The 12,065-nt window shown below is 39.7% G+C and overlaps 1 protein-coding gene across 1 annotated transcript in view; it reads left to right on the top strand.

The window, feature by feature from the left end:
* The window catches only part of CDK15 (cyclin dependent kinase 15), a 113,462-nt gene that overhangs the window by 6,213 nt on the left and 95,184 nt on the right, over window positions 1-12,065 (top strand). Inside the window, exons 3-4 of the mRNA XM_027123971.1 lie at window positions 991-1,101; window positions 5,526-5,739. The gene's annotated coding sequence lies outside the window, so the exon portion shown is untranslated. The remainder of the gene's footprint in view (window positions 1-990; window positions 1,102-5,525; window positions 5,740-12,065) is intronic.

Below are 12,065 nucleotides of genomic sequence, written 5' to 3'. Positions count from 1 at the left end.
TTGGAGGGGAATGTGATGTCAAGGTATAGAATAGATACCCAAAACCCAAGCATTAAAAAAACAGATAATTGATATGAGAGCCAACCCAGATTTCCCATTGGAAAGAAACTGACCTTGTAAGGAAAAAAAGAAAAGATATCCAAACATGTCTTTCTAGATATTGTCATAGACTCAATACTGTCAGCACACAACCTGAGTTGAATTTAGTTATAAATATAAGCTCTTTTAGCATGGCATGTATTACACTAATTTGCAAACCTATATGTCTCTCTTGTTAGATTCTAAGGTCCCAGACTGTATTTTCTTATTTTTTAATTCTCTAGAGACCAGCAACAGTGCCTTAAACTTAATAATTATTCAGTAAATTGTTTATTGAGATCTAGCAATTTAACAATTTGTTGAAATGCAGTTCATTGAAATAGACTTAAGTGCTTGCCTCTTCTGCCAGCTACCCTGACTGACATAGGATCTTGTTCCTATTCTGATTGATTGCCCCCTGGGAGGAATTGAGTCATGATTCTCCCACTTTCCTATCTTTAAAAGTAATGAAATAAAATTCATATTTAATGGCAAGATGAGGAAAATTAAAACAAAATTTTTCTTTGCCCATTTGGGCCTCCTCACTTCCCTTTAGTTTGTATTTTGCATCTATATTAACCAGACCTCCTTAGGAGATACCATTGCTTCTTAATCTCATCAAGGGTCGTGACTCCTTAGGAGATAACCTTCCTTCTAAATCTTGTAAGGGGCCATGACAATCCATGACCCACTACTCACTTTGTACATGTAGATCTGTATTGTGTAAACTGTCAACAATATGTCATTTGACATATGTCATTTGACATATAATATAACCCTTTGCCTCAAAAACTTGTATAACTGTACTTTGCTCTCTAATGGGTGGAACAGTCCTCAGAGCTTTCTGGAAGACTGTCTCCCAGGTTATAATCCTCAGATTGGCTTGAATAAAATTTTCTATTTCTTTCTTAGATTGGCTGTTGATTAATGTTCCTGTTGGCGAAAGTCCTACAAGAATCCTTCTGGGCTCAAAGGGCAAAAGGATTGAAGGTGGTGGTTTACCTGCCCTGAGGCAATCCATGGGTGAGTGTGTGAATGTGTGTGAGGGGTGGTTAGTGGTAATGCACCCTCTGAAGGTAATGATAGTTGGACTAATTTTAATAATATTGCAATATAATATATTTTATAATGTACAATTTGCAAAATGCTTCTTATATGTGCTTTATCCTCAAAACAACCCCATGATAGGTAATTATTCCTAGAATACAGATGAAGAAACTGAGGCCCACTGACTTGTCCAAGTTAAACTAACTACTATTAAGTGGCAGAGGGATTCAAACCCAGGTCTCCAAATCTGGATCTCCAAACTCCAAGTTCTCTGTTTTGTCCCCTACTTCAACTCCAACTGGATCAATGTGTTGAATATAGAGTTCAGGACTAAGATTAAAACGTAGGGTTCCAAAAGAGGATGATAGAGGATGACAGAAAAGAAGTAACAGAGTCAGTGAAGGCCAGTATTAGAAACTGAGAATAAGACTCATGGGAGGGCAGGGTTCAGGGATATGCCTCAGAGTAGGATCAGAATGAACAATAAGTGAACGCTGATTTTAGGCTCCCATCCTCTACATGAATGAATGTGAATGTGTGTAGGGGTGCATTCATACACATATGTACATGCTGTTATTTAATTTTTTTTTTTTTTTTTTTTGCGGTACGTGGGCCTCTCACTGTTGTGGCCTCTCCCATTGCGGAGCACAGGCTCCGGACGCTCAGGCTCAGTGGCCATGGCTCACGGGCCCAGCTGCTCCGCGGCATGTGAGGATCTTCCCAGACCAGGGCACAAACCCGTGTCCCCTGCATTGGCAGGCGGACTCTCAACCACTGCGCCACCAGGGAAGCCCTGTTATTTAATTTAACAGCCATTTAATAGGAATCTGAAAGGAGTATAAGATATAGTTCATACCCTCAAAGAATGTTTTTCTCAACTTGTTAGGAAAACATTAAAAGTAGTTACTAGAGTGTTCAGACAGTCAGTGATCCAGGAGCTCATCCTTGGAAGAGATGGGGGTGTGGAGTGGGGAGAATCAAAGAAGCAAGGAAAGGTTTTGAGCAGAGATAGAACCTCAGCCAGGACTTGAAGGATGGATAGGTACAGGGGAGGGAAGAAGGTGTCAGTGGAGAGACACATGAAGGTTGAGTCAGAACAGCAGGGAAGGTCTGTTGGACAGTGAAGCTACTGGTGTGACTACAGTGACGAGTAGGGGGATGAGTGGGGAATAGTGGAGGGTGAGGCAAGATAGAGTCAGGTTGTCTGAAGCCAAGCTGAGGAATTTAGACTTGATTTCATAGGTAACTAAGGGTCTGTGAGGATGTATCAGAAATGATCAAAGAGGAATTTTAAAAGTATACCACAGAAACTTCTTCTGGGCTTTCAAAGTAGTTGTAGTCTGTGTTTTTTATTCTACTTAACCGTTAAAACAGAGGCTGTGTGTGTGTGTGTGTGTGTGTGTGTGTGTGTGTGTGTGTTACATTTTTTATTCTTACTGAATTAGATTACATTTCTCTCCCAAGTTAAATAGGTAGTTTAAAACAACTTACACCTTCGTTTTTAAAAATGGATGCTGAGATTCTAAGTGGCTGAGATTTTAGAAAAGGGGCACCCAAATCTCATTGACATCTGGGAGCATTTTACTCTGGGGCTGAACTTCATGTAAGAAGATAATGACCAAGATGAGGAGCAAAGACCTGCTGATGACATATTGTAATTTGGGGGAATGGTTTAAAAAGAAATGCTCTTACTCACCTCATACCAAAAATAGTGGATTAGGGCTTCCCTGGTGGCGCAGTGGTTGAGAGTCCGCCTGCCGATGCAGGGGACACGGGTTCGTGCCCCGGTCCAGGAAGATCCCACATGCCGCGGAGCGGCTGGGCCCGTGAGCTATGGCTGCTGAGCCTGCGCGTCTGGAGCCTGTGCTCCGCAACGGGAGAGGCCACAACAGTGAGAGGCCTGCGTACCGCAAAAAAAATAGTGGATTAAATGACTAACCACCAGATGTAGGTAAGCAGGTGCTAACTTGTTATTTTTAAAATGGAAGCACATAGCTGTATGAGATATGTTGAGACATATATTAATAAATCCTATATTATGACATAGAAGTAACCATTAGAGGAAGCATATATTAATTAAAAAGTAAATATCTATATTTAAATGAAATAAAACCTTGCCTGAATTTCCTTTAAAAAAATTCTTCTGGATTTGAGTTATTGTTATGTAATATGTGCCTAATAATGTCACACTTCTCTCTCTTATTCTTTCCTTACCTTAGTTTTTTGACGAAACCCATTCTACTGGCATAGCTTAGCTTTCTGATCTCAAGCTAGGCATTACAAGTCACTGTTTTTCCTAAAAGTAAAGAGCAGTAGTTTGGGCTAAAGCGCCTCCTTCCTTAGTGTGTATTACACATATAACATGTAAATTGTTATAAATATTTAAAGAAAGCATTTAGCCCCCAGCCTACAAAAGATAGCATCTCAAATATGTATTTGCAGATGAGTTTTTTGAAACTTAGAACATGCTTTTCCATGGTAACAGTGAGGTAAATAATGGATTAGTTCCTGGACTAATCTACAAATGTTATTTGATTTATGATGTCATTCAAATAATGTGCATTTACAATTAAAAATATAACTGAGGTGGGACTTCCCTGGTGGCACAGTGGTTAAGAGTCCACCTGCCAATGCAGAGGACACAGGTTGGAGCCCTGGTCCAGGAGGATCCCACATGCCATGGCACAACTAAGCCCGTGCGTCACAACTACTGAGCCTGCACTTTAGAGCCACGTGCCACAGCTCCTAAAGCCCATGCACCACAACTACTGGAGCCTGCGCACCTAGAGCCTGTGCTCCACAACAAGAGAAGCCACCACAATGAGAAGCCTGCTCGCTGCAACTGGAGAAAGCCCACACACAGCAACGAGGATCCAACGCAGCCAAAGATTAATTAATTAAAACAAAAAAATATATATATGTATATATATAACTGAGGGACTTCCCTGGTGGTCCAGTGGTTAGAACTCTGTGCTTCCAATGCAGGGGGTGTGGATTGGATCCCTGGTGGAGAACTAAGGTCCCACATGCCATGCCATAGGGCCTATGTACATATATATATAAATATACCTGAAATCAATACTTCTGCAATATTTAACAATTTAAAAAACAAGAAGGAAAACCCCTTGGTATTGAATGAATAATTTTTCATGAATGCTGGTAGTTAAAGAAAGGCAGGTTTTAAGGGTCAAGGAGAAAAGTTGGATGAAAGTTTTGGATTTCCAGAGTGGGAAGCAGCACCCCATACTGGAACCCGAGCAACAGGAAAAACCTGCGCCCTTATACCTGTATAGATCTAAATATCCTCCCATCAGAAAAAGTTAATAAAAACCCTATAATTTGGAAAAACATAGATAGATAGATAATAGATAGATAGATAGATAGGAAAAAAATCCCACATTGCCAATCTGCTTACACACCCCTGTCAATCAGCCCTCATAAACTGTCACAGCCAGTTGGGGGGTGGGAGGAAGGGCAGGGGTCAGCAGCCACGCTGTAGGGGCCAGGGGTTGATTGGAAATGACTGCTCTGTGTGTGCAGAGATGAGAGGTCGTAAATAAACAAGCAACAGCTTGTCTTTGTTTAAAATGTTAATACTGTATTCTGTTCATCATGGATTTTTTGCATTAATTTTTATTTTAATTAAAAAAATTTATATTTAAAAATATTGCATCAAAAATATTGCATCAAGATTATTTATCATTTTAATTTGTTTTGATTACTGAGGGTTTGTTTGTTCATTTTTGGTGCCCCCCTTCTTCCCCACTTATGCCTCATCTCAATCGGGCACTGGCTGGTGGGAAGCAATGAGAAAGGAAACTGCACAAGGGTCTCCCCAGGTTAAGCTTTTCTTCCTTTTTTTCTTTTTTTCTCTGTGTCTCCCTCTCCCAACATCTTTTCCTTCTTCCCTCTCTCCCTCTCCCCACCCCCACCTTCCCCTCCTTACCTTTCTTTTTTGTTGTTGTTGTTTTTGTTTTTGGATTTTTTGCCATACGCGGGCCTCTCACTGTTGTGGCCTCTCCCGTTGCGGAGCACAGGCTCCGGACGCGCAGGCTCAGCGGCCATGGCTCACGGACCCAGCCGCTCCGCGGCATGTGGGATCTTCCCGGACCGGGGCACGAACCGGTGTCCCCTGCATCGACAAGCGGACTCTCAGCCACTGCGCCACCAGGGAAGCCCCCTATCTTTCTTTTTAATTTTTTTTAATACTTTTCTTACTCTGGGTCTCCAGCCCATCAGCTTTCCCCTAGCTGTTACTGAAGGCTCTGCCCTGGCCCGGAGCTAACTGGCTTCTGGGGGACTGGGAGCTGGGGAGGGCTCAGTATTTCTGAGAGGAAGAGGCCTAATCGATTTGCACAGGTTTAAAAACACTTAATTTTTAAAAATCCTCTACATTTCAGAGCCTTGGAGCCAAGTTTGGTTTGCCCAGCCCTAGTAACTGCTAGGCTTTTGTATATGATAAAGGCAATTGGAAGATTAAGAAAAACTTATGAAGTAACTGGGTGAGGAGAAGGAAAAAAAAAGATTTTTTTAAAACGGATACGTGTAAACTGGAGAAAGATCGCCTGAAGTGGAATCACCGTGGCTGAGTGGCAACGTCCAAAGAAAATTGAGGTGAGTGTGTGGTGGAGGAGGTTGGGGCATTCTCTTGAGGAAAAAAAGACGTTTGGAGGGAGGAAAAGTCGAGTTGGCCAGTTCTCCGCCCTGGCCACCTAGTGGTGCTGTCGGTACAAGGCTGGCTGCTTTCCGGAATGAAAGACTAGGTGGGGATCCGGTATCCTGGAGCAGAGATGGGGAGAGGGAATCTCAGAGTGGGCCACACAGTTTGTGGGTATAAGAAATTTACAAGTCAGGTTTTTGTAAGTTTGTTTATTTGTATTTACAGACCCACAGTATACACATATTTTAAAGTAATAGTAAATTGCAGGAGATGGTTTCAAACAGTTCTAAAGCTACTATAATACTTTTAGTACTCTGGAGAGTGCTACGCTTCAGCATGAAAAAGGATGGGTTTTCGGGCTAGACCATTTTACTCTGACAGAGCAAGAAACCTTAGGACAATGTTAAAGAAGATTATGGGAGCATTTTAATCCATTTCACAGAAATTAACAATGGCACGTTGTACAGCGGTAGCATTATTTTTAGTCACCAGCCTGAGCACTTCTTTAGTGGACTAATTGTTCTCATTGTAAACTGACTGTGAGGGGCTACTGGGAAGAGATGCAGATTGTGCTGAAGACCACAGGAGGAAGACACTCACTTCAGCCTCTGCTTTCAGGGATGCATGTTTCCTGTCACATGGCTTAGAGTACCATTCTGGGTACCAAGAAACAAAATTCCTGTCCATGTACAAGAGAACACTGTGCTGAGTTAATGGACCCACTGTATGTCAGGGAAAAGGGTGCTCATAGCACCTGGGTGCTCATTGTGTGGAGACATGGTTAAGAGCACAGATCCTCGAATCAATACCAGTGGGTTTAAATTCTAATTGTGACACTTTATACTCTAAAAAATGTGGGGCAATCCTCAGTTTTCTCATCTAAAATTGGGGGAATAAATATCTATGTCACAGAAATAAATGAGATAATATATATGAAGTGCTTGGTTAGAACAGATCAAAAAATGGTAGCCGTATTAGGTGGCAATGCCTAATGAAAGAACAGAGGACCAGGAACAGGCGTGGTAAGTCTTTGGTATGACATTATCTCCCAACTCTTAATTTATATCAAGAAGGAAAATGGTCAAGTAGGTTTAAAGTACAGACATCAGAGCTTTTCTGCTTTGGTTTAAATCCTGGTTCCACCACTTTTTTCTTGTGTGGCCTTGGGCAAATTGTTTAATGCTTCTGACTACAGAACTGTTATGAGTAAATACAGGTAAACCATGTGTTTGCCTTAGTATTATTGTCATTTGTTTTCTACCTTTGGCCAGAAGACTTGGACTAAATGTGTGACTAGTTGCCTCACCATGGAACCTGTTTATGCTATAAATACAAATCTATTCTTTATAAAGAGAACGTGAAATCACTCTTTTTGAAAATCATATTATTATTTCATAATATATTAAAAATCAAAAATAAAGGATAAAATTGGTGTCCCCATTTTATTGGGCACCAAATCATCACTTCAAGTCATTTCTGGAATTTTCCCTTAATACATTCAGACTCAAGAAATTAAAACAAACAAACAATCATACAAATGCAAATAACAACAGAGAAAACATCTAGTCTGTAGAAGCATAATTTTATTTTTTGCTTATACGGGAAATAGTGTCTTTCCATTTTCCCTGCATCTACAGATATGCCAAGGATTCCTACAGTTTTAGACAAAGGGTCCTCTTTAGGTATAGCGTTCAGTGTAATTTTATACTTTCATAGGCTAAGCCATTCTGTCACAGGAACACCTTGCAATTAGATTTCTTTACCTGCTTGTGAAATGTCTCTTTTAACCTGTCATTGCTTTCCAGTGGTTTTAAGATATGGACCTGTACATATGGAATCACTCAGCATTCCTCAGCGTTCTATCTGTAGTTCACAGTTTTGATTCACAGCACATAAGGCCAGGATGCGAGGAGTCTAGTATCAGAGTCAGGGGCACAGAATTTAAGTCTAGAAAATTGTGACTGGGGCATTTGGCATTTCTGAGCAGAAATTCCCGGGACTCCAAAATTGTCTTAAATCAATGAGAACTTGTGAAATTTGGAAGTATGACCATCTTGCTCCACATACTTCCTAATTAACTCATCAGTTTTGAATTTTACTCTTTCTTGAAGGCAATAGAAATAAAATATAACACTAGGATTTACACCATCAGCTTCATTGTGAAAACTGAGTACAAGTAAACAAATAGCACACTAATAGGCAATAATAGTATGATGTAAATAAAGACCACAGATGCATGTAAAGGTGCAAAGGAGACCAGATGCCATGTGCTTGCAGTTCTGCTTACTGTCAGCAGACAGCACTCTGAGCATGTGGAAGTGTCAAGTTAAAGAACTCCAGGAAGAAGGAAGGCATGGGATTTCAGAATCATACTCTAGCTTGTATTGGACCGAAGATGATGTCACATGCCTGGTGATTAACAAACTAGAGTCACTTACCTATTACTGATTTATCCTAAATATAATAACTAATTTAAATGTAAGCCTAATAATGAATAAAGAATGAGGCCAAACAGACAGATTTTATGCTCTTTATGCAGATACAATTATCAGTGTGTCCTCATTAAATAAAATCTGGGGAGTTTAGTAGTCTTTGAGCAGCTTTATTATCTTCTACTATTTGCTAGTTTAGTAATCTTGGTAAAGTTACTTAAACTCTCTAAGATTCAGTTCCCTCGTGATTAAGTGGGAATAATAATGGTACCTTCTCATTGTCATGGAGTTGGGAGGATCAGCATGGAGTCTGGCACAGAGCAGGCACTGACATGGTAGCTGTTGCTATTACTATTACTACTTGACTTTTATCTAAAGCCTCCCGTGCCCTGCCTTGTTGGAAATAGGCAGGGATATAAGGAAATAAATAAATAATCAAAGTACATGGATTTTATGTGAATGTATCTTCAAAACTATTATTCTTATTCTACTTTCTTGTTTAGAAAATTCTTAAACAAAAATGAACCTCCATATAGCCATCACTCAGCTTAATCAATTATCAACATTTTTATCAATTTTGGTTTTTTTGTCTCCAGCATTATTTTTCTGGAATATTTTAAAGCAAGGAAATTAAATCATTCCACCTGCAAATACTTTAGCATTCATCTTTTTTTTTTTTTTAAGGTAGATTTTCTTTTTTTTTTAATTCATTCACTTATTTATTTATTTATTTTTGCTGCATTGGGTCTTTGTTGCTGCGCCGAGCAGGGGCTACTCTTCTTTGCGGTGGTTTCTCTTGTTGTGGAGCACGGGCTCTAGGCGCACGGGCTTCAGTAGTTGTGGCTCGTGGGCTCTAGAGCACAGGCTCAGTAGTTGTGGTGCATGGGCTTAGTTGCTCTGTGGCATGTGGGGTCTTCCGGGGACCAGGGCTCGAACCCATGTCCTCTGCATTGGCAGGCGGATTCTTAACCACTGTGCCACCAGGGAAGCCCCCTAGTATTCATCTTTAACCATAAGATTGTTTTCAAAACATAATCATTGTGCAAAATTGAAAATGAATTCTTAAGGTCATCTAATACAATATTTAAATGTCCATACTTGTCTAAGAAATGTCATTTTACAGTTGTTACCAGGTGTTAGGGAGTGGGGGAAATGGGGAAATGTTGGTCAGAGGGTACAAAGTTTCAGGTATGCAGGATGAATAAATTCTGGAGCTCTAATGTGCAGCAGGGTGACTATAGTTAACAATATTGTATTGTATACTTGAAATTTGCTGAGTAGATCTTAATTGTTGTCACACACAAAGGTTAACTGTGAAGGGACTGATATGTTAATTAGCTTGCTTGTGGTAGACATTTCACAATGTATACATATATCAAAACATCACCATGTACATCTTAATTACATGCAAATTTTTTGGTCAATTATACCTCAGTAAAGCTGGGGGGAAAAAAAGAAACATTGTTTTACAGTTAGTTTATTCAAATCAGGATCCAGACAAGGTCTACATATTGCATTTGTTTGTCATGTCTCCTGACTGTTTCTTTTTTTTTTTGCCATCAATATTTTAAGAGAAATCAGGTTATTTGTCCTTTCTGATTTAGCTGTTTGCTTCCTTGTGGTATTATTTAATTTTTCTGTCCTCTGTATTTCTCGTAATTTGGTTTTAGATGTAGATATTTAATTAGATTTGGTTTAAACTTTTTTCCTTAGTCAAAAATACTTCTCAGGTGTAAGTCAGACAGGGAAAGAGAAATATCACATGATATCCCTTATATGTGGAATCTAAAAAGAAATGATACGAATGAACCTATTTACAAAACAGAAACAGACTTGCAGACTTAGAGAACGAACTTATGGTTACCGGGCGGAAGGATCGGGGGAAAGGATAGTCAGGGAGCTTGGGATCGACATGTACACACTGCTATATTTAAAATGGATAACCAACAAGGACCTACTGTATAGCACAGGGAACTCTTCTCAATGTCATGTGGCAGCCTGGATGGAAGGGGAATTTGGGGGAGAATGGATACATGTGTATGTATGGTAGAGTCCCTTTGCTGTGCACCTGAAACTATCACAACATTGTTAACTGGCTATACTCCAATATAAATTAAAAAGTTAAAAAAAAATACTTCACAGGTAATGCTGTGCAATTTTTGTTGTATCACATCAGGAGGCATATACTGTCTGGATGTCCCAAATTTAGTGAGGCTAAAATTGATCATAGGACTCAGATGGTGTCAACCTGACCCTTCATTGCAGAATTCCTTATCAATCTTTCACCTAATCATTTTAGCATCCATTGATGATTGTTGCTTAGAACTATTATTGCATTAGGGATTGCATAATAGTGAATTTTCTACTTCTGTCATTTCTTCTGCACTTATTAGCTGGAATTCTTCCATGAAGAAGAATTTCTCCCTCATTAACTACTTGATAACCCTGGAAAAATAATTTGTATAGAAAAGACAAAATAAATACTTGATTTTTCCCTTTTATTTTTCAATATTCTGAGTAATGAATTGCTGCACTAGAAACCTCCAAGTGGTCATTTTTATTTAGAATCACTATGAAGTTATGGATTTTATGTATTTGGTGTGTTTCGATCCATTGCAGTCATTATTCTTTTTGGTGTTCAAATTGTCCCATGTTAAGGCAAATGGGAGTCCTTTCAAGTTGGTTCCCGTGTCCTTTTTTTTTTTTTTTTTTTTTTTTTTTTTTTTTTGCGGGGCTCTCGCTGTTGTGGCCTCTCCCGGCTCCGGACGCGCAGGCCCAGCGGCCATGGCTCACGGGCCCAGCCGCTCTGCGGCATGTGGGATCTTCCCGGACCGGGGCACGAACCCGTGTCCCCTGCATCGGCAGGCGGACTCTCAACCACTGCGCCACCAGGGAAGCCGCCGTGTACTTTTTGACGTGACTCCACTGATTTAAGATGAGCCTTGGACAAATTCTTGATAACTTTCTAGATTTCATCCTCCACACATTCAGCCACCACTTCTCCACGGATCCTTGATTCTTTTTAATGGAAAATGGTATTTAGAGATCAAAGATTGAGCACCAGGATTGCTCATTTCTGTTGAGTTGTCATTGTTTCTAATATATCTTTTTGGTTGACAGAGTTTGTTTTTTTTTTTTAGGGAAAAAATCATAATCAAAAATCAAAATATGTATACCAATATTTCCAAATCAAATTTAAGATCATATAATTTTTTTTAGATCATATAATTTTTACTTGATTTCTTCAATCTGATATTTATGTTTATTTTCTCTTAAGCTGAAAAGTTTGGTTTCTAATGACATTAGCATAATTACTTACTTGTCTAATCCTAAAATACACCAATAACAGTTTCAAAATAGTAGTAGTAATATTGCTACTATTAGTAAAACTAATGACTACACTTTATTTTCCCACATTTCTTTGCCACAAAATGTAACACACAAAAGCATTTTGCTTTTTTCACTTAACAATATATTTTGGGGCTTCTCTGGTGGTGCAGTGGTTAAGAATCCGCCTGCCAATGCAGGAGACAGGGGTTTGAGCAACTGGGCCCATGCGCCACAACTACTGAGCCTGTGCTCTAGAGCCCGCGAGCCACAACTACTGAAGCCCGTGTGCCTAGGGCCCGTGCTCCACAACAAGAGACGCCACCACGATGAGAGGCCTGCACACCACAATGAAGAGGCCCTGCTCTCTGCAACTGGAGAAAGCCCACGTGCAACAACAAAGACCCAGCGCAGCCAAAAATTATTTAATTAATTTTAAAAAAGAGAAAAGAATCAAAATAAAATAAAAATTTTAAAAAACCAAAAAAATATATTTTGATGACCACTGCATGTCATTATAT

The sequence above is a fragment of the Aethalodelphis obliquidens genome, unplaced genomic scaffold, assembly GCF_003676395.1.
Source record: "Aethalodelphis obliquidens isolate GAN/ISIS:26980383/991018 unplaced genomic scaffold, ASM367639v1 scaffold2, whole genome shotgun sequence".
Taxonomy (NCBI): Eukaryota; Metazoa; Chordata; class Mammalia; order Artiodactyla; family Delphinidae; genus Aethalodelphis; species Aethalodelphis obliquidens.
The sequence above is the reverse complement of the archived record's forward strand: the minus strand, read 5'-3'. Positions and strand labels throughout refer to the sequence as shown.